General features: G+C 32.8%; 1 protein-coding gene across 2 annotated transcripts in view; it reads left to right on the top strand.

Moving 5' to 3' along the window:
* LOC143073530 (transient receptor potential cation channel subfamily M member 3-like) overlaps nt 1–23971 on the top strand; it is a 132755-nt gene continuing 108784 nt past the window's right edge. Inside the window, exon 1 of one of the 2 annotated variants that reach the window (XM_076249161.1) lies at nt 1–156. The gene's annotated coding sequence lies outside the window, so the exon portion shown is untranslated. Of the gene's footprint in view, nt 157–20521; nt 20541–23971 lie in introns of those variants that run through there. The other variant, XM_076249163.1, reaches the window with a different exon arrangement.

Genomic DNA, 23971 nt, shown 5'->3' with positions numbered 1-23971 from the left:
CTTTTTAAAACGTGGATTGAAACACAAAAAATTGGTTGAAAGAAAGATACTTTATCGATATTTTGTATTCCATGGAGAAACCTATGGTATTTTGTTCAAGTGGTTATAAAGTGGAATTCAGCACTGCGAAATTCACTCTCAGAACAGTTGTAACTGGTAAGAATCTCATTTCCAACTATTTTTTTCTTTCAGACATTTGGAATTCAGAGACTGAACAAAAGCCATTTTCCGATAAGATATCTAATTTCACCAACACTCAATTTTCAACACCTTTGACGGTGATACAAGATCCCAAATTGAGTAGCATATCCCTCCAACTTCATTATATTATTTACACAATATTATAGTCCATACCAGCATGCTACTACTAGTCTTATCCAGTTTAGATATAGGCAAAGAAAAAAAGGTTTCTTGTTGAAACGCTGAAAATATTATCATTATGAGTTGATTTTTATAAACATGTTGCATTGGGTATAGGACATTTGGGAAGAATTAAGAAATGCACATAGCATTTGAGCTCTGACATCATGGTACATTCAGACATTTTAGCGTCTGAAACTAATTTTGTCTCGATTTTTAAATACATATAGGATGTTTGGGCAAAATTTCCTGTGATTCTTTTATTAAGAAATTAAAATATTTTTAAAAAGTAAGAAAAAAAATAAAATAAAATCTTTTATTTGATATTTTTTAGTAATTCAACTGGTTCTGGCTAGTTAACAGTAGTATAGACCTGAATTGATCCTTTCTTATCAATCAATTAGAAATACATGTACATTTATTCATTAGCAATGTAAATTTTTTATATTCATCAAGTGAAATGTCCGTTCCTGTACATTAAAAACCACAGGGCCAAATTCAACCAAACTTGGCCACAATGTGAGCTTTTCTCATCACTTGCTGTCCATCCCTGTCGTCTGTGGTCCTCTATTAATTTTTATAGAAAATTCTGCTCTGAAAGTGCTGGCTAAATGTGTTGATTAAACTTTTCCTAAACAGTTGTTTAATGATGCTGTGGATGTGTTGTATCAAATGTTGTTCTTTAAGAATTAGAAATTGTAATGTGAGGTCATGTATGCTGGAAAATACTTGTGAACTAGTGTACAGGAAGTCAAAGATTCAATAGCAGAACATTTATGAAGATTTTGATAAAAAAAGGCTTTTCTTTTACAAAATGGTTAAACATGTTTAACTACATAAGTACATGTACACTTGTTTAAACAGTTATAATAAATCTTAGCTAGCCATTCAAGTACAATGTATGTACATTTGTTCATTGTACATGTAAAACAGGTTCAACTTTTTTTTTTAATTTGAAGAATCATTTGAAAACTGTGAAAATAAGATTTGCCAAAAAGCCATGGACTGACACTGCCTATGTTTGAATGAAATATATTTACAAAAAAATTGCAATTAAATACATTTAGATTTAAATATAAGGGGTCCAAGCAATTTTTTAAAATTTCATGATGCATAGCTTCATTATGAGTTTACATAATCAGTCAGTTGATTTGCTATATTTTCATTTATGTTTATATTTATTCCATTGTACCATGTGTACCATTTGAACTTGGTTTAATTTTTATCAGAGTGACAACCAAACAGCACACTTAACTTTAATTTATATACCAGTTGATTTTTTAATTACATGTTAGACAGTTGTCTTTTGTGACAATTATGAGAAGTTACAAATGACATGTAATATTGTGACAGCTGATACTTGTGGTAATTGTTTAAGATGTGAAAGCTGTATAAATTACTCAATCATGTACTAATGTACAATTATCAGATAAAAAGGAAAATAAACGTGAAGCTGTACTGATTTTTGACTCCTTACAGAATGAGAGATAATGATGCTAATCCAGCAACCAAGGTGTCAGCTACTTGTATAAAGTTTTATGCTTTTGAAGGTACAAGACCTGGCTACTAAAATATCTTGTATACAAAAGCCTTCTGTTATGAGGTTTCAATCTGCCATATATCCTGCATTGTCCTTGACCTCATTTTCAAGGTTCAGGGATTGCTTAATAAGACATTTTTTTATCACATGATTTTTTCTCTCAGTACAATCCAGTTCAATATTGATTATTGAATAATAAAACATGTCAGATTTGGGTTCGATTTGGAGCTGAAGATAAATAGTATGTTAACATTCCGACTTATGAACAAATCAATTTCTCCATGAACAATGTATACATGATTCATGTGTTGCATTTTTTTTTTTAAAGATTACATATTGGTTTACTGTGTTAACACATGGTTGATAATGATTTCAGACTGAAAAATTGCAGAATGGGTTATCTACATTTTTATTACATTGCAGGCTACATGTACATGTCTCTGTCTTAAACCAAAATGGGAGGTAAAAGAACTTTTTACCACAATGATTTGTGGCTTAGAGGTTAATCATTAATTTAACTGACATACATGAATAAATGAATCTTGTCATTGAATTCTGAAAATAGCTGGTCCTTTGTATTTTTAGCTCACCTGGCCTAAAAGGCCAAGTGAGCTTTTCTCATCACTTGGCGTCTGGCGTCCGTCGTCGTCCGTCGTCGTCGTTAACTTTTACAAAAATCTTCTCCTCTGAAACTACTGGGCCAAATTAAACCAAACTTGGCCACAATCATCATTGGAGTATCTAGTTTAAAAAATGTGTCCGGTGACTCGGCCAACCATCCAAGATGGCCGCCATGGCTAAAAATAGAACATAGGGGTAAAATGCAGTTTTTGGCTTATAACTCAAAAACCAAAGCATTTAGAGCAAATCTGACAGGTGTAGAATTGTTAAACAGGTGAAGATCTATCTGCCCTGAAATTTTCAGATGAATCTGATAACCCGTTGTTGGGTTGCTGCCCCTGAATTAGCAATTTTAAGGAAATTTTGCTGTTTTTGGTTATTATCTTGAATATTATTATAGATAGAGATAAACAGTAAACAGCAATAATGTTCAGCAAAGTAAGATTTACAAATAAGTCAACATGACTGAAATGGTCAGTTGACCCCTTTAGGAGTTATTGCCCTTATAGTCAATTTTTAACCATTTTTCATAAATCTTAGTAATATTTTACAAAAATCTTCTCCTCTGAAACTACTGGGCCAAATTAATCCAAACTTGGCCACAATCATCTTTTGGGTTAGTAGTTTGAAAAATGTGTCCGGTGACCCGGCCATCAAACCAAGATGGCCGCCATGGCTATAAATAGAACATGGGGTAAAATGCAGTTTTTGGCTTATAACTCAAAACCCAAAGCATTTAGAGCAAATCTGACATGGGGAGAAAATTGTTTATTAGTTCAAGATCTATCTGCCCTGAAATTTTCAGATGAATCGGATAACCCGTTGTTGGGTTGCTGGCCCTGAATTAGTAATTTTAAGGAAATTTTGCTCTTTTTGGTTATTATCTTGAATATTATTATAGATAGAGATAAACTATAAACAGCAATAATGTTCACAAAAGTAAGATTTACAAATAAGTCAACATGACTGAAATGGTCAGTTGACCCCTTTAGGAGTTATTGCCCTTTATAGTCAATTTTTAACCATTTTTCGTAAATCTTAGTAATCTTTTACAAATATCTTCTCCTCTGAAACTACTTGGCCAAATTAATCCAAACTTGGCCACAATCATCTTTTGGGTTAGTAGTTTGAAAAATGTGTCCGGTGACCCGGCCATCCAACCAAGATGGCCGCCATGGCTAAAAATAGAACATGGGGTAAAATGCAGTTTTGGCTTATAACTCAAAACCCAAAGCATTTAGAGCAAATCTGACACATCACCATCACCAAAACACAATTTTGTCATGAATCCATCTGCTTCCTTTAATATTCACATAGACCAAGGTGAGCGACACAGGCTCTTTAGAGCCTCTAGTTTTTTATGCCATCGCTGTAGCAGAGCTGGCATTAAGTTTTACCCTTGTCTGTTGCAAATCTATATATACATGTACCTCCCTTAATTGGGATCTGCTCTTTTAACTTTAATGTGATGAAACGTATACACAATACAGTTATACTTATTTCCACAAAACACAGATAAAGATGGAATTTTGTTAGTGTCACTTTTACTGTTCTAGGCCACAATTAAAAATATTTTGGTTTGCCCAAACCCTACCCAAGGTTGAGACCGTGGGAAGGTTGGTAGGCATTTTCTTTTTAGCTCACCTGACCTGAAAGGTCAAGTGAGCTTTTCTCATCACTTGGCGTCCGTCGTCCGTAAACTTTTACAAAAGTCTTCTCCTCTGAAACTACTTGGCCAAATTCTACCAAACTTGGCCACAATCATCCTTTGGGTATCTAGTTTAAAAAATGTGTGGCGTGACCCGTCAAACCTACCAAGATGGCCGCCATGGCTAAAAATAGAACATAGGGGTAAAATGCAGTTTTTGGCTTATAACTCAAAAACCAAAGCATTTAGAGCAAATCTGACGGGGTGTAAAATTGTTGATCAGGTCAAGATCTATCTGCCCTGAAATTTTCAGACGAATCGGACAACCTGTTGTTGGGTTGCTGCCTGTGAAATGGTTATTTTAAGGAAATTTTGCAGTTTTTTGTTATTATCTTGAATACTATTATAGATAGAGATAAACTGTAAACAGCAATAATGTTCAGCAAAGTAAGACCTACAAATAAGTCACATGACCAAAATGGTCAGTCGACCCCTTAAGGAGTAATTGCCCTTTATAGTAAATTTTTAACAACTTTTCGTCATTTTTTGTTACTTTTCTAAAAATCTTCTTCTCTGAAACTACTTTGCCAAATTTAACCAAACTTGGCCACAATTATCATTGTGGTTTACAGTTTATAAAATGTGTCCGATGACCCAGCCTACCAAATAAAATGGCCGACATGGCTAAAATTAGAACATAGTGGTAAAATGCAGTTTTTGCTTTATATCTTTGAAACTAAGACATTTAGGGCAAATCTTTCAAGATTTTAATGTCCATCAGAATAAGATATATCCCCTCACAAATTTTCAATTGAATCGGACAACCTGTTGTCGGGTTGCTGCCCTAAAATTGGTGATTTTAAGGAAATTTTGCAGTTTTTGGTTATTATCTTGAATACTATTATAGATAGAGATAAACTGTAAACAGCAATAATGTTCAGCAAAGTAAGATCTACAAATAAGTCAACATGATCAAAATTGTTAAAGGACCCCTTAAGGAGTTATTGCCCTTTATAGTCAATATTGAACAACTTTTCGTCATTTTTGTAACTTGTATAAAAATCATTTCTAAAACTACTTGGCCAAATTTAACCAAACTTGGCCACAATCATAATACTAGGGTATCTTTTTAAAAAAAAAGTGTCTAATGACCCCGCCTACCAACGAAGATGGCCAACATCTGTAAACACATTAACAGGTGAGCAACACAGGCTCTTGAGAGCCTCTAGTTTTTTTTTTTAAAGAAATTGAAGTATCGAATGTTTATTAGTCGTCATGCTTATCTGAAAAAAAAAAAAAAACTTCTTCAAATTAGGACAATTAAAGAATTTGAGTAGGCAGCTTTTTTCTGAGTAGTTATTGTTGCAAACTCCATTAGAAATTTGAATTGAGATCAGTTTTGGAAAAAGGGAAAGGGGGATGTGAAAAAAAAATGAGGGGGGGGGGTTGAATTTTTCTCATTTCAGATTTCATAAATAAAAAGAAAATTTCTTCAAACATTTTTTTGAGAGAATTAATATTCATTAGCATAGTGAATTGCTCAAAGGAAAAAAAAAGCATTTTAAGTTCATTAGACCACATTCATTCTGTGTCAGAAACCTATGCTGTGTCAACTATTTAATCACAATCCAAATTTAGAGCTGAATCCAGCTTGAATGTTGTGTCCATATGGCCCTAGTGTTATTCCCCTTTACCAATGTATAATTCGCTGATTTTTTTTATTTTCCATTCTCAACTCAAGTTTGCCTCACCACCGATTGTTATACACAATGCTTTCTATGAATTTGGGTAATGTTCTTTAGTTACAATACATGTCACTTTATAATGTTATAAACAAGCAGCGACATCATCTGTGTCCCATTGACACATTCCCTATTTATTTTCCCTATCTTGCTACTGCAGTTAACGTTGTATCAAAATGCTAGATAGTTAATGTTAGGTTGTTTTTTTGCCTTCTTAATTTCCCTAAAATACCATTTTTTAAACATATTTCGATGTTGCCTTTAAGATTTAAGTTAATCATTCTACCAGTGAAATTTCCACTATTAGTCAATGGGGTGAATGCCTAAGGTTTGATTACATGGATGCATCTCAAAATGCTGCAGAGTTCCTCATGATGACTTAGCCACTCATAGACACCCCCTCCCCTCCAGTAAGCCAATGTTTGCTCTGATGATTGTAACAAGTATAAGCATTTATCATAAATATGTAGTTCCATAAGGGGTTGGGACACAATTCATTTATTATATTTTTTCTTCAAAATGGAACGTATTTTGGTGTTGTTTTATTTTGTCTGAATAAGTTAAATAATTTCCACAAGTCATGATGAATTACAAACAATGTACACAAGAAATTGTAAGAAAACTTTCCACTAGTTTGAATAGTCTCTATCTGAAGTACTGTACACTCACAGTACAACTATAATAGTAGTCAGGTATTACACATTTGTAAAGAAATTTTCCCATCGTTTAAATTCATTGAAGAATATATATGAATGAGATTTTATAAAGGTGTGTTACAGTACAGAACAACAAAGGAATGATCATTTAGAATCACTCATGTTCTTAGGCCCATCAGAACTTAAAATGATACAATTTATATCTCTTTTCCTCATACAAAAAATCGTGACATTTCAGTATTATTTGTCCTCAAAAAAGGAAAAATCTCAGACAAACCACCTTCATAGTTGTTTCAGACAGATTTTATCTTCTATATGGCTTAAAAACTTGTGAACAGTTATCAACAAAGGGTAAGTCTTTTAAGGTTAGTTTATGGTAATATATAAAATGTAAATACATATATATCTGTATTTTCTAATTTTTTTAATTAAATCTTTTTTGATTTTACAACATCTGTGTTTTTCATTTGGATTGGAGTAATTTGATAGATTAAAGATAATGTTGATAGTCATAATAGTAGGTGAAATATCCTCAGATGAACTTACATAAATAAGGCCGTTAGTTTTCTCGTTTGAATTGTTTTACATTGTCTTTTCGGGGCCTTTTACAGCTGACTATGCGGTATGGGCTTTGCTCATTGTCGAAGGCCGTACAGTGACCTATAGTTGTTAATTTCTGTGTCATTTTCGTCTCTTGTGGACAGTTGTCTCATTGGCAGTCATACCACATCTTCTTTTTTTTGGATACGATTGCTTTTAAGCAGTCTGTAGACTTATACCATTGACTCAGGGCCATGCCCTCACGTTAACAGTTTTATTCTAAACATCAAGGAACATCTCAGATTCCTGAGATTGTCTTGCTTTAAATGGTATAAAAAACAAAAGGATTGAATTTAAACAACTGTCCAATAATGTTCTTCTCATAATCTTCATGTTTCGATATTTCCCTTGATTTGTATGCATGTTTTTAATATATCGGAAAATCAGAAGCAGTGTTTATATTTAGTGTTTTTATAAATTTAGAAACACATCAGAGGGAATTCCCCAGTTTTGACAACAGGCTAGAGTTCTCTGAATTCCGATCGATAAATCTATTTCTGTCATACAAGAACTGGAGTGGAGTTTTCTTATAAGTCACCGTCATGAAACTGATATTTGATATTGTACTTCCATAAAGAAGTGGAGGTCATTTAATTAACATTTAATATACGTCATTGCTACAAATCACAATTCTTGGGTTTGTTTGGTAATTATGCGCATGCATATAGTTTTTATACGACCGCAAAAATTTTAATTTTTCGTGGTATATTGCTATCACGTTTGCGTTGTCGTCGTCGTCCGAATACTTTTAGTTTTCGCACTCTAACTTTAGTAAAAGTGAATAGAAATCTATGAAATTTTAACACAAGGTTTATGACCACAAAAGGAAGGTTGGTATTGATTTTGGGAGTTTTGATCCCAACATTTTAGGAATTGGGGGCCAAAAAGGGCCCAAATAAGCATTTTCTTGGTTTTCGCACAATAACTTAAGTTTAAGTAAATAGAAATCTATGAAATTTTGACACAAGGTTTATGACCACAAAAGGAAGGTTGGGATTGATTTTGGGAGTTTTGGTTCTAACAGTTTAGGAATTAGGGGCCAAAAAAGGGCCCAAATAAGCATTATTCTTGGTTTTCGCACAATAACTTTAGTTTAAGTAAATAGAAATCAATGAAATTTAAACACAAGGTTTATGACCACAAAAGGAAGGTTGGTATTGATTTTGGGAGTTGAGGTCTGAACAGTGTAGGAATTAGGGGCCAAAAAGGGGCCCAAGTAAGCATTATTCTTGGTTTTCGCACCATAACTTTAGTTTAAGCAAATAGAAATCTATGAAATTTAAACACAAGGTTTATGACCACTAAAGGAAGGATCGGTTTGATTTTGGGAGTTTTGGTCCCAACAGTTTAGGAATAAGGGGCCAAAAGGGTCCAAAATTGAACTTAGTTTGATTTCATCAAAAATTGAATAATTGGGGTTCTTTGATATGCCGAATCGAACTGTGTATGTAGATTCTTAATTTTTGGTCCCATTTTCAAATTGGTCTACATTAAGGTCAAAAGGGTCCAAAATTAAACTTAGTTTGATTTTGACAAAAATTAAATCCTTGGGGTTCTTTGATATGCTGAATCTAAAAATGTACTTAGATTTTTGATTATTGGCCCAGTTTTCAAGTTGGTCCAAATCGGGTCCAAATTAAACTTTGTTTGATTTCATCAAAAATTGAATAATTGGGGTTCTTTGATATACCAAATCTTACTGTGTATGTAGATTCTTAATTTTTAGTCCCGTTTTCAAATTGGTCTACATTAAAGTCCAAAGGGTCCAAAATTAAACTAAGTTTGATATTAACAAAAATTGAATTCTTGAGCTTTTTTGATATGCTGAATCTAAACATGTACTTAGATTTTTGATTATGGGCCAAGTTTTCAAGTTGGTTCAAATCAGGATCCAAAATTATTATATTAAGTATTGTGCAATAGCAAGAGATTTTCAATTGCACAGTATTCAGCAATAGCAAGAAATCTTCAATTGCACAGTATTGTGCAATAGCAAGAAATTTTCAATTGCACAGTATTGTGCAATAGCAAGAAATTTTCAATTGCACAGTATTCAGCAATAGCAAGAAATCTTCAATTGCACAGTATTGTGCAATAGCAAGAAATCTTCAATTGCACAGTATTGTGCAATAGCAAATATTTTCAATTGCACAGTATTGCGCAATAACAAGAAATATCTAATTGCACAATATTGTGCAATAGCAAGAAATTTTCAATTGATTGGAGTTATCTTTCTTTGTCCAGAATAGTAGTTGAATCAACTTAAATCATTGTTTTATACAATATACAATGTATATTCACTTTTACTACCAACTGATACATTAAAACAATCTTTACCATTCAGTGATAACAAGCACCTTTTGTTGCATTTTACTATTTTAGGATGTATTTAAATGAGTAGTTATTGTTGCAAACTCCATTAGAAATTTGAATTGAGATCAGTTTTGGAAAAAGGGAAAGGGGGATGTGAAAAAAAAATGAGGGGGGGGGGGGTTGAATTTTTCTCATTTCAGATTTCATAAATAAAAAGAAAATTTCTTCAAACATTTTTTTGAGAGAATTAATATTCATTAGCATAGTGAATTGCTCAAAGGAAAAAAAAAGCATTTTAAGTTCATTAGACCACATTCATTCTGTGTCAGAAACCTATGCTGTGTCAACTATTTAATCACAATCCAAATTTAGAGCTGAATCCAGCTTGAATGTTGTGTCCATATGGCCCTAGTGTTATTCCCCTTTACCAATGTATAATTCGCTGATTTTTTTTATTTTCCATTCTCAACTCAAGTTTGCCTCACCACCGATTGTTATACACAATGCTTTCTATGAATTTGGGTAATGTTCTTTAGTTACAATACATGTCACTTTATAATGTTATAAACAAGCAGCGACATCATCTGTGTCCCATTGACACATTCCCTATTTATTTTCCCTATCTTGCTACTGCAGTTAACGTTGTATCAAAATGCTAGATAGTTAATGTTAGGTTGTTTTTTTGCCTTCTTAATTTCCCTAAAATACCATTTTTTAAACATATTTCGATGTTGCCTTTAAGATTTAAGTTAATCATTCTACCAGTGAAATTTCCACTATTAGTCAATGGGGTGAATGCCTAAGGTTTGATTACATGGATGCATCTCAAAATGCTGCAGAGTTCCTCATGATGACTTAGCCACTCATAGACACCCCCTCCCCTCCAGTAAGCCAATGTTTGCTCTGATGATTGTAACAAGTATAAGCATTTATCATAAATATGTAGTTCCATAAGGGGTTGGGACACAATTCATTTATTATATTTTTTCTTCAAAATGGAACGTATTTTGGTGTTGTTTTATTTTGTCTGAATAAGTTAAATAATTTCCACAAGTCATGATGAATTACAAACAATGTACACAAGAAATTGTAAGAAAACTTTCCACTAGTTTGAATAGTCTCTATCTGAAGTACTGTACACTCACAGTACAACTATAATAGTAGTCAGGTATTACACATTTGTAAAGAAATTTTCCCATCGTTTAAATTCATTGAAGAATATATATGAATGAGATTTTATAAAGGTGTGTTACAGTACAGAACAACAAAGGAATGATCATTTAGAATCACTCATGTTCTTAGGCCCATCAGAACTTAAAATGATACAATTTATATCTCTTTTCCTCATACAAAAAATCGTGACATTTCAGTATTATTTGTCCTCAAAAAAGGAAAAATCTCAGACAAACCACCTTCATAGTTGTTTCAGACAGATTTTATCTTCTATATGGCTTAAAAACTTGTGAACAGTTATCAACAAAGGGTAAGTCTTTTAAGGTTAGTTTATGGTAATATATAAAATGTAAATACATATATATCTGTATTTTCTAATTTTTTTAATTAAATCTTTTTTGATTTTACAACATCTGTGTTTTTCATTTGGATTGGAGTAATTTGATAGATTAAAGATAATGTTGATAGTCATAATAGTAGGTGAAATATCCTCAGATGAACTTACATAAATAAGGCCGTTAGTTTTCTCGTTTGAATTGTTTTACATTGTCTTTTCGGGGCCTTTTACAGCTGACTATGCGGTATGGGCTTTGCTCATTGTCGAAGGCCGTACAGTGACCTATAGTTGTTAATTTCTGTGTCATTTTCGTCTCTTGTGGACAGTTGTCTCATTGGCAGTCATACCACATCTTCTTTTTTTTGGATACGATTGCTTTTAAGCAGTCTGTAGACTTATACCATTGACTCAGGGCCATGCCCTCACGTTAACAGTTTTATTCTAAACATCAAGGAACATCTCAGATTCCTGAGATTGTCTTGCTTTAAATGGTATAAAAAACAAAAGGATTGAATTTAAACAACTGTCCAATAATGTTCTTCTCATAATCTTCATGTTTCGATATTTCCCTTGATTTGTATGCATGTTTTTAATATATCGGAAAATCAGAAGCAGTGTTTATATTTAGTGTTTTTATAAATTTAGAAACACATCAGAGGGAATTCCCCAGTTTTGACAACAGGCTAGAGTTCTCTGAATTCCGATCGATAAATCTATTTCTGTCATACAAGAACTGGAGTGGAGTTTTCTTATAAGTCACCGTCATGAAACTGATATTTGATATTGTACTTCCATAAAGAAGTGGAGGTCATTTAATTAACATTTAATATACGTCATTGCTACAAATCACAATTCTTGGGTTTGTTTGGTAATTATGCGCATGCATATAGTTTTTATACGACCGCAAAAATTTTAATTTTTCGTGGTATATTGCTATCACGTTTGCGTTGTCGTCGTCGTCCGAATACTTTTAGTTTTCGCACTCTAACTTTAGTAAAAGTGAATAGAAATATATGAAATTTTAACACAAGGTTTATGACCACAAAAGGAAGGTTGGGATTGATTTTGGGAGTTTTGATCCCAACATTTTAGGAATTGGGGGCCAAAAAGGGCCCAAATAAGCATTTTCTTGGTTTTCGCACAATAACTTAAGTTTAAGTAAATAGAAATCTATGAAATTTTGACACAAGGTTTATGACCACAAAAGGAAGGTTGGGATTGATTTTGGGAGTTTTGGTTCTAACAGTTTAGGAATTAGGGGCCAAAAAAGGGCCCAAATAAGCATTATTCTTGGTTTTCGCACAATAACTTTAGTTTAAGTAAATAGAAATCAATGAAATTTAAACACAAGGTTTATGACCACAAAAGGAAGGTTGGTATTGATTTTGGGAGTTGAGGTCTGAACAGTGTAGGAATTAGGGGCCAAAAAGGGGCCCAAGTAAGCATTATTCTTGGTTTTCGCACCATAACTTTAGTTTAAGCAAATAGAAATCTATGAAATTTAAACACAAGGTTTATGACCACTAAAGGAAGGATCGGTTTGATTTTGGGAGTTTTGGTCCCAACAGTTTAGGAATAAGGGGCCAAAAGGGTCCAAAATTGAACTTAGTTTGATTTCATCAAAAATTGAATAATTGGGGTTCTTTGATATGCCGAATCGAACTGTGTATGTAGATTCTTAATTTTTGGTCCCATTTTCAAATTGGTCTACATTAAGGTCAAAAGGGTCCAAAATTAAACTTAGTTTGATTTTGACAAAAATTAAATCCTTGGGGTTCTTTGATATGCTGAATCTAAAAATGTACTTAGATTTTTGATTATTGGCCCAGTTTTCAAGTTGGTCCAAATCGGGTCCAAATTAAACTTTGTTTGATTTCATCAAAAATTGAATAATTGGGGTTCTTTGATATACCAAATCTTACTGTGTATGTAGATTCTTAATTTTTAGTCCCGTTTTCAAATTGGTCTACATTAAAGTCCAAAGGGTCCAAAATTAAACTAAGTTTGATATTAACAAAAATTGAATTCTTGAGCTTTTTTGATATGCTGAATCTAAACATGTACTTAGATTTTTGATTATGGGCCAAGTTTTCAAGTTGGTTCAAATCAGGATCCAAAATTATTATATTAAGTATTGTGCAATAGCAAGAGATTTTCAATTGCACAGTATTCAGCAATAGCAAGAAATCTTCAATTGCACAGTATTGTGCAATAGCAAGAAATTTTCAATTGCACAGTATTGTGCAATAGCAAGAAATTTTCAATTGCACAGTATTCAGCAATAGCAAGAAATCTTCAATTGCACAGTATTGTGCAATAGCAAGAAATCTTCAATTGCACAGTATTGTGCAATAGCAAATATTTTCAATTGCACAGTATTGCGCAATAACAAGAAATATCTAATTGCACAATATTGTGCAATAGCAAGAAATTTTCAATTGATTGGAGTTATCTTTCTTTGTCCAGAATAGTAGTTGAATCAACTTAAATCATTGTTTTATACAATATACAATGTATATTCACTTTTACTACCAACTGATACATTAAAACAATCTTTACCATTCAGTGATAACAAGCACCTTTTGTTGCATTTTACTATTTTAGGATGTATTTAAATGAGTAGTTATTGTTGCAAACTCCATTAGAAATTTGAATTGAGATCAGTTTTGGAAAAAGGGAAAGGGGGATGTGAAAAAAAAATGAGGGGGGGGGGGGGGGGGGGTTGAATTTTTCTCATTTCAGATTTCATAAATAAAAAGAAAATTTCTTCAAACATTTTTTTGAGAGAATTAATATTCATTAGCATAGTGAATTGCTCAAAGGAAAAAAAAAGCATTTTAAGTTCATTAGACCACATTCATTCTGTGTCAGAAACCTATGCTGTGTCAACTATTTAATCACAATCCAAATTTAGAGCTGAATCCAGCTTGAATGTTGTGTCCATACTTGCCCCAACCGTTCAGGGTTCAACCTCTGCGGTCGTATAAAGCTGCGCCCTGCGGAGCATCTGGTCTTGACTTGAAGGGGTATCAGATTGAATGGTTGCTCTAGATTCCCAACTCCATTGCTTAATTTAAAACTCACAAGATCCTTTCTATGTCTGTCTGCTATTGAGGGTTATTGTTGTTGCATAATTTTGAATCATATGCATCATTGAAATTAAACTAAATGTAGTCCACAACGTAAAGGTGTAACTAAACACCCCTTCAGCCAAAATGGAGTCTTCCATATTATCCCTTCAAGTTGTCTCCCTTCTGTAAGTAACTTCCGTCAATCGACGATGCGTCGATAAACAATAACTCGTTCTGTCGATAGACGTCATATTATATTAAAAACGTAGGGAAATAGGTGATAAGGTACGAAGTGAAATACCTTCTCTCACTCTCTGTCATCAGTGACTGCTGGAATTGATAGTACAAAAATAAAACACAATAAGTACATTGTTCATACACTTGTATCGAGGATTGGCTATTTTTAAAGTTGAATAACTATTCAGATTACGTAAATTACATTTTACGAGCATTTTACACATGCAGTTGAATTATTTTTGAAAATAATAAATACATGTATCAATGAAAACAATGGCAAACGATCCCTCAGAGCAATCTGCTCTTTGATTATGTTAAAACTAATAATTAGATTTTGCCTCACTGCATCAAAAGTTGCAGAAGGCGATGAGACTAAATTTTAATAAGGGTTAATACTGTTTCTCTGCCTACATGTACCCTATGTTTTATGCCTGGAAATGCCTATTCTAAAGTTAATATTGATACTTTTAAAGTGTATCGTCTGAAATCAAAATGATCAAATATCTTGATTCTTTATTTTCATGGTAAATTAAATAATAATTTTTACACTTACTTTTTGGGTCGGCCTTATCAGTTTTCTTGAGACAACCATTTTAATTACTTTAAATATTATTTACACTTACCGATAGGTTTACCAACAATTTGCATAATATTTAATTATATATACATATACATGTATGTTATTGTTTCAGAAAAGGGGAGAAGGTTTGGATCCATTAAAAAGTTTGATCCCGCTGCAAATGTTTGCATCTGTCCTAAGTCAGGAATCTGATGTACAGTAGTTGTCGTTTGTTTATGTAATTTGTACGTGTTTCGAGTTTCTCGTTTTTTGTCGAGCCTGCAACTTTTGTTGCAGAAAGCTCGACATAGGGATAGTGATCCAGCGGCGGCGGCGGCAGCGGCGGTGTTAGCTAACTTCTTAACTTCTTTATATTTTAGAAGGTGGAAGACCTGGATGCTTCATACTTTGTATATAGATGCCTCATGTTACGAAGTTTCCGTCAGTCACATGTCCAATGTCCTTGACCTCATTTTCATGGTTCAGTGACCACTTGAAAAAAAAGTTCAGATTTTTTGTAATGTTGAATTCTCTCTTATTATAAGTAATAGGATAACTATATTTGATATGTGCGTACCTTGCAAGGTCCTCATGTCTGTCAGACAGTTTTCACTTGACCTCGACCTCATTTCATGGATCAGTGAACAAGGTTAAGTTTTGGTGGTCAAGTCCGTATCTCAGACACTATAAGCAATAGGGCTTGTATATTCGGTGTATGGAAGGACTGTAAGGTGTACATGTCCAACTGGCAGGTGTCATCTGACCTTGACCTCATTTTCATGGTTCAGTGGTTATAGTTAAATTTTTGTGTTTTGGTCTGTTTTTTTCATACTATATGCAATAGGTCTACTATATTTGTTGTAAGGAATGATTGTAAGGTGTACATGTCTAGCGAGCAGATGTCATGTGACCTTGACCTCATTTTCATGGTTCAGTGGTCAAAGTTAAGTTTTTGAGTTTTGGTCTATTTATCTAATACTATATGCCATAGGTCAACTATATTTTGTGTATGGAAATATTTTATGATCTTTATGTCAGTAGCGCAGGTTTCTTTTGACCATGACCTCATTTTCACGGTTCATTGCACAGTGTTAATTTTTTGTGTTTTGGTCTATTTTTCTTAAACTATAAGTAATAGGTCAAGTATATATGTTGTATAGAAGCATTGTTAGCTGTACATGTCTGCCTGGCATGGTTCATCTGACCTTGACCTCATTTTCATGGTTCATTGGTCTGTGTTTAGTTATCTTGGTTAATGTTAAGTTTATGAGACAGTTGTAATAAAGCTTTATACTTAGGACTATCAACATAATATCAATGATTAGTATAGAAGGCGAGACATTTCAGCGTTTGCACTCTTGTTTTATTTTATATAGATTAGACCGTTGGTTTTCCCGTTTGAATGGTTTTACACTAGTAATTTTGGGACCCTTTATAGCTTGTTGTTCGGTGTAAGGCAAGGCTCCGTGTTGAAGGCCCTACATTGACCTATAATGGTTTACTTTTTTTAAAATTGTTATTTGGATGGAGAGTTGTCTCATTGGCACTCACACCACATCTTCCTATATCCAGTTTCTCAGTAATAACGTGTAACACTAGTGTCCTTGAGCTGATTTCTTCTCTTTGGTCAAGTTGTTGTCTGTTTGAGGCATTCTCTGTTTCCATTCTCTATTCTACTATTTGAAATGTGGATGTATATATATGGATACATTGTACATGTTGTATGATAATTCATTGCAAGAAATATTTGTTCAACTGACGAAGCTACATTGCCTTCGCTTCATTGTCACACTTCAGGGTTTAAACAGGATTCTCCCCAGATATTTCTTAAAGCATCCTGGTAAGCAAAGAAATTTGAAATACCATATTGTTTCTAAAAGTTATAGCATCACATCCATACACAATCTATAAGAATATCAATTCAGATAGCATCACATTCAGAAATATAGCATCACATTACCATGATGCTAAAAGATCCTTGAGAGAACACTGGATTAATTTCTTATAATAAGGGTATGCCTTTGTAAAAAACTAAGTATTGATTAGGTTTCCCTAAACAGAACCCTCTTCACTTGAGATCAATAATCTGGAAAGCCAAAAAACTTTTTGAGAGCATTAAAACCCTATATAGCTTTGATTTATATCTATATAACAATTATTAATGGTCATTTTCCTTTCAACATTATCTGGAAATGTCTGTCAATAAAGTAACACATTATTAGCCATGACTTGGCATTCATCGTTGTCTGTAGTCGTGTCCATCTTGTGTAAACTATTTCAAACATCTTCTCTGAAACTACTGAACCAATTCCAACCAAACTTAAGCTGAATGATTATTAGGGTGTCAAGAATAAAAGTTTGTGTTTTATTTTTTGTTTCGTCAAAAAATATGGCAGACATGGCTAAAAATAGAACATAGGGGTAAAATGCAGTTTTTGGCTTATATTTCAAAAACCAAAGCAGTTAAAACAAATCTGACAAGGGGTAAAAGTGTTTATAAGGTAAAGTTCTATAAGCCCTGAAATTTTTAGATGAATCTAATAACCCATTGTTGGGTTGCTGCCACTATTTCGGTAATTTCAAGGAAATATTGCAGTTTTTGGTTATCTTGAATAGTGATAATGATAAAGATAAGCTGTAAACAGTAAATATGTTCAGCAAAGTAAGATCTACAAATAAGTTCATATAACCAAAATTGTCAATTGACCCCTTAAAGAGTTATTGCCCTTTAAGGAAAATTTTACACAATTTGATTATCATGTTTTCTAACACTTATTAATATACATTTAACCAAAAAAAACAAACTACAATGAAATGTGACACTTTATAAACTCTTAAACGAAAGATAAATGCCAAAAAATCAAGGTGAGCGATTCAGGCTCTTGACAGCCTCTTGTTTTGTATTTGCTTCTCAGCGTTGCTCTTCACTGCAATGAACCAGTATTTTACCAGTATACTTCCCAAGTTAACAAGGGAAATAATTCATAATCAGTTGTAATTTAAAAAAGCTTTAATAGAAGTCCTTCATGAAATGTAGAATGAATTTATAACATAACTGCAGACAGCATGATTGTATTGACATTTTGTGAAATCTCAAGAGGACCAAATATTTATATTTAGATCATTAATCTCCTGCTCTGGACATTCAAGGAAACTGATGACAAAAGTATTATATGCATAAGGGTGTCATATGGTTGTGAATTACCAGATAGGTATATCTCAGCAGATCAGTAGATATTAAATTATTTTTTTATTTAGCAATATATTACAATGTCTAAAGATGTGCATTATATATTTTGTTATTTAAAAAGGTTTTTGTGAAATATTATTTTGCTTTTAAATCTTACAATTGTTAACCCGATAAAGAGTTATATTTCCTGCTTATCTGTCTCATTCATAATTATAATTGTGTAGTCCCTACTTGAATTGTTTGATTATGTAATTATTTGTAAGCATGGCCTACATTTTCACATAATACTTCCTGGTCCGGTGGCAAATATTTCATTCCTGTTTAGGATTAGAAAAAAAAAGGAAACAAAACATTTAATAAGTAAGTACTGTAAAATGTGTTGACCCAAATGTAGTTTACGTCCTAGTTAGCACACATCACTAACATTTGTACTTTGATATCTTAGTTTTTCCAGGAAAATTCTGCATTTAATGTGTTTTATCATTGTTGACATATCTATTACAGTAAACTTTTGTAAATCCTGTTAAAACATAAATAACACACAGCTGTCCTCTCTTTCTGCTCCATCAAAAAATTTTCAATCCATTGAGAACAGCTGAATGGGAAAAGTATCAAATCAATAGCTCTTAACTGTTTCTATATATGTGAACGAAATAAGGGCCTTCGGCATTTTTTTATGCCCAACTAGTACTGTAGCTTATGCCTCTGTCTTAGCCAAAGGGGCATTTAGTTGTCAGTCTGTACGTATTTATTTCTGACCCTACATACATACCATCCAAAGTTAGTTACTGTTGTCTAACTTTAGTTTGCCTCAACCAAATGTTATGAAACTTATACACAATTCTTGCAACCACAAAACACAAATCAAGTTTGAATTTTGGTGATGTCACTTTATTTTCTAATAGGGAAACGGAAATTCATTTGACTTGTCCTTACTGGTTTTTCTTTTACAGGAAAGAGGTTGGAACATTTTCAGTAAAAACAGGCAAGTCATTGTCAAGCATGGTTTCTCATTTTCCAAATCTCTGTATTTTTAAAGACGTGCAAAAAACTACCTGAGCGTCTGGCATTTGGATGATTTGACTTTTGTATATGCATGTATATATCTGATCATGAATAGAACTCAGAGAAATGTTACTTTTGGTTACTATTTGTTGCTACATTGCTGTCTTAGTGATTTTTACCTTAAGTCTCCTTTCATCGTAGATATATCTATCATGTTTTGATGTTGAGTAGAATATAATTGTAGTACGATTACTTTCCTGGTAGTTTGTAGTCTGGGAATAATGATGAACTAGAACATTGCCTGACCCATGTAATTCTACCTGTGATTTTAGAAAGTAATTTGCTGATGGGATAATTGTCTTCACAAGTCTTCATTTGATGAAATATCAATGAGATCATATGATTACTATAAACCATTGTCAGTTACAGATCAAATCATTTACTCAGCCTAAGGTTGTGTCACCATATAGGCAAGTAGGTAGTAAAAGTCATTTGAACTGCAACAAGTGTAGTTAAAATGAATTAAAAGTACAAGTGTTGTTTTTGCCATCAAATATTTTTGTAGTGGGATGAAGGATTCAGATTTGTGATTGGATTGTAGATACAATTACAGACATTGTTATTTGTAATGGTAAGAGCGCTAGTTATATATGTATTTTTACATAGTATTATCTTTCAGAGGTGGATTTAATGATGGGGTGGGACAGATGACACCCCCCCTTTTTATGTAGATTCATATACATGTATGATAAATGCATATACATTTTACAAGTTATCACTCCAAGCATTCAAACATTAGCTTGCAAGCAGACCCTCCCCCTTTTTCAAAATCCTGGATCTGGAACTGTATCCTTGTTGTTTTAGTAATGGTAAGGTCAGATTAACCTTATGAATTTTGGCCCAACTATTCCGAAAATTATAAACATCTGAATTTGAAGAAGTCACAAATGTCACCAGATCAGCAGCATGAATTTGAAATTACATGTAGTTGCAAAGAAAAAAAAAACTTATTGTTAATTCAAGCACATAAAAGCTACGAGGGGGACTCAGGGGGCATACAATTTATGGAAAAATAAACTTTAGACTTTCCTGTTCCAACATCAATAAATTCCCAAAAAGTCTGTATGATGTCAAAGCAATCTCAGTCTAATTCAGGACCAGTTCTATGAGAAAACTGGAGTTGCTATTAAACTCTTAGTTGTTTATAGATGTAACCAACTGTGAAGTACTTATAAAACTGTAAAGTTAATAAACAATAAACAGGAAATTAAATCATCAATACGCTGATTGATATTGATTGCAGTAGATTTCATTCATTCATGTTTAAATTGATGTCCTGTTGTTTTTAAAATAAGAAGATTATAGTTTTTATTGTCAACACAATAATTTGTTTGTGTCTGGACTTAATGTACATGTACTAAAAGTGGATTTTGTATTAGTTGTGGTGTATTGTTGCAATTGATCATTTGATTTCTACTAAAACAGCAAGTAAGGTTATGATATACATGTACATGATGTAAATAATGTGTACAGTAAAATATTTTATTTACATTTATTTCTTGTCTATTCAACATGTGTTATTGTTTACATAACATGTATCATCATCAGCTGTTTATTCCATTTCTTATCTATCTAAAGACCGCCCATATCCAAATAGGTTTAATTGCTGAAGGGGTGTAAAATTTTCTAGGTCATCCCCGGTCTTTAAATAGAATATAATGATGTAAATTAAAAGCATCAGATAATAGGGATGGAACCACATATGAGCAATAAGGGAACAGTTGAGATCAGGTGGCAAAAAGGTGTGTTGGAGCTGTACAAAATTGAATGTATGTGCAATGTAAGCATTGAAATTTATCATACCAAATGCCTAAAAAAATAAGACCAAAATTCAGTTCCGCAAATGTTCATGATTGTGATTTATCTAGTGACTAATAGTCATTTTAAAGCTAAACTTTAGCAAACTTTACTAAACTTTACTCATATACTCACATATGGTCATTTAATGACCTCTTGAAATAATTCTCATTGTGGACAGGCTTGATGGCATTAATGGTGATAATGGTTTCCATTGAAGTGTTTATGAAATCACATTTTCATCTTTTACTAGGATAGGCAATCTGAGCCTAACTAGCCATGTATAAAGTATGGATGGTCATTCATTGAATTGGGTGAAAAACGTGCTGCATTTTTATGGAGACCATCTAGCTACTGTCTTGGTTTTTATACGACCGCAAAAATTTTAATTTTTTGGTCGTATATTGCTATCACGTTGGCGTCGTCGTCTGCGTCGTCGTTGTCGTCGTCCCAATACTTTTAGTTTTCACACTCTAACTTTAGTAAAAGTGAATAGAAATCAATGAAATTTTAACACAAGGTTTATGACCACAAAAGGAAGGTTGGGATTGATTTTGGGAGTTTTGGTCCCAACATTTTAGGAATTAGGGGCCAAAAAGGGCCCAAATAAGCATTTTCTTGGTTTTCGCACTATAACTTTAGTTTAAGTGAATAGAAATCTATGAAATTTTGACACAAGGTTTATGACCACAAAAGGAAGGTTGGGATTGATTTTGGGAGTTTTGGTTCCAACAGTTTAGGAATTAAGGGCCAAAAAAGGGCCCAAATAAGCATTATTCTTGGTTTTCGCACAATAACTTTAGTATAAGTAAATAGAAATCAATGAAATTTTAACACAAGGTTTATGACCACAAAAGGAAGGTTGGGATTGATTTTTGGAGTTGAGGTCTCAATAGTTTATGAATTAGGGGCCAAAAAGGGGCCCAAATAAGCATTATTTTTGGTTTTTGCACCATAACTTTAGTGTAAGTAAATAGAAATCTATGAAATTTAAACACAAGGTTTATGACCATAAAAGGAAGGTTGGGTTTGATTTTGGGAGTTTTGGTCCTAACAGTTTAGGAATAAGGGGCCCAAAGGGTCCAAAATTGAACTTTGTGTGATTTCATCAAAAATTAAATAATTGGGGTTCTTTGATATTCCGAATCTAACTATGTATGTAGATTCTTAATTTTTGGTCCCGTTTTCAAATTGGTCTACTGTTTATTAAGGTCCAAAGGGTGCAAAATTAAACTAAGTTTGATTTTAACAAAAATTGAATCCTTGGGGTTCTTTGATATGCTGAATTTAAAAATGTACTTAGATTTTTAATTATTGGCCTAGTTTTCAAGTTGGTCCAAATGGGGGTCCAAAATTAAACTTTGTTTGATTTCATCAAAAATTGAATAAATGGGTTCTTTGATATTCCAAATCTAACTGTGTATGTAGATTCTTAATTTTTGGTCCAGTTTTCAAATTGGTCTACATTAAGGTCCAAAGGGTCCAAAATTAAACTAAGTTTGATTATAACAAAAATTAAATTCTTGGGCTTATTTGATATGCTTTATCTAGATATGTACTTTGATTTTTGATTATGGGCCCAGTTTTCAAGTTGGTCCAAATCAGGATTCCATATCAAGTATTGTGCAATAGCAAGAAATTTTCAATTGCACAGTATTGCACAATAGCAAGAAATATCTAATTGCAAAATATTGTGCAATAGCAATTAATTTTCAATTGGAGTTATCTTTCTTTGTATAGAATAGTAGTTGATAATATATGTTGGAAATTTGCCAGACATGACTATGATGTCATTTTCTATTTTTATTTGCCAATAACTTTATGTAAATAACTTCATTGGAAATTTGCCAATATAAAATGTTGCTGATGAAGCTTTTTTTCCTTATCTTATCTAAAATGTTTTTAGATAATGTATGTTGGACATTTGCCAGACATGACTATGATGTCATTTTCTATTTTTATTTGCCAATAACTTTATGTAAATAACTTCATTGGAAATTTGCCAATATAAAATGTTGCTGATGAAGTTTTTGGAAAGTTTGCTATAGCTTGCTATAGCTACTTTCCATAGGCGTCGGCCTCAACTTCGAGTGAGACAGACTATCGCAATGTTCTGCTCCAAGATAATGTAGTACTAGTGTTCGAATTCTGGTTCTTGGATATTTTGAGTTGCTACTCTTTTTAAAAGATTACAGCTTGAATAAAAAAGGAATAAATGTTAACCGACAATTCAGATGAATTTAACTTCATTTTGCAAATAAGTATCACAAAACTACTTTGCAGATCGGCCATTGGCTGAAGAAAATCAAAAGAAATCTACGCGAGGCAGCGTTTCATTCATGAATATTTCATGAATGAACATTTTGCCGCACTATTTTTTACTATGCACGATATTTACAACTGTTTATTATTGAATAAGTAAAAGCCCGAGAATATCGAAAGAGTCCGGTTTGCGAGAACAAGTTAATATTTGACCAAGTTGTGGGATAATTGACAAGTGATAATGGTTTGATTTAGGGAGCTACCATTTGATTTTTATGGGGGGGCTAGGATGAAAAATTTTGTCCTGCATTTTTTTTTAGTTGTAATCTCTGTCCTGTCTTTTTATTTTTCACTCTATTCGGTCCTGCCTTTTTTTTTATTAGTTTATCCTGACTTTTTTTACCTAAATTGTCATCCTGCCTTTTTTTTTTGCAAAGTGTCTCATCCTGCCTTTTTTTTTTACTCAAAACTCCTGTCCTGCCTATTTTTTTCAAATTTCATCCTAGCCCCCCCATAAAAATCAAATGGTAGCTCCCTTATTTAACAATACACAGGTGATAGAATATAAAATAATCGATAATTATATGGCTTATGTCTCACGTCAAGAACATGTAAATAAGGTAAATATTGGCTTTAATAGAAAAGTGCATTGTTTTTGTCAAAACTGACATCGATCTGACAGTTTTGATGCCAAACATCAGGAACATATATATTATAATGTTAGATATACTGTTCCCAGCAAACATCATTTGAATACTAACTGTTTCACATTCCAATGTGGATATGAGGACCTTCACTTG

The sequence above is a fragment of the Mytilus galloprovincialis genome, chromosome 4 (genome assembly GCF_965363235.1).
Source record: "Mytilus galloprovincialis chromosome 4, xbMytGall1.hap1.1, whole genome shotgun sequence".
NCBI lineage: Eukaryota > Metazoa > Mollusca > Bivalvia > Mytilida > Mytilidae > Mytilus > Mytilus galloprovincialis.
This window is presented reverse-complemented; position numbering and strand designations above follow the sequence as displayed.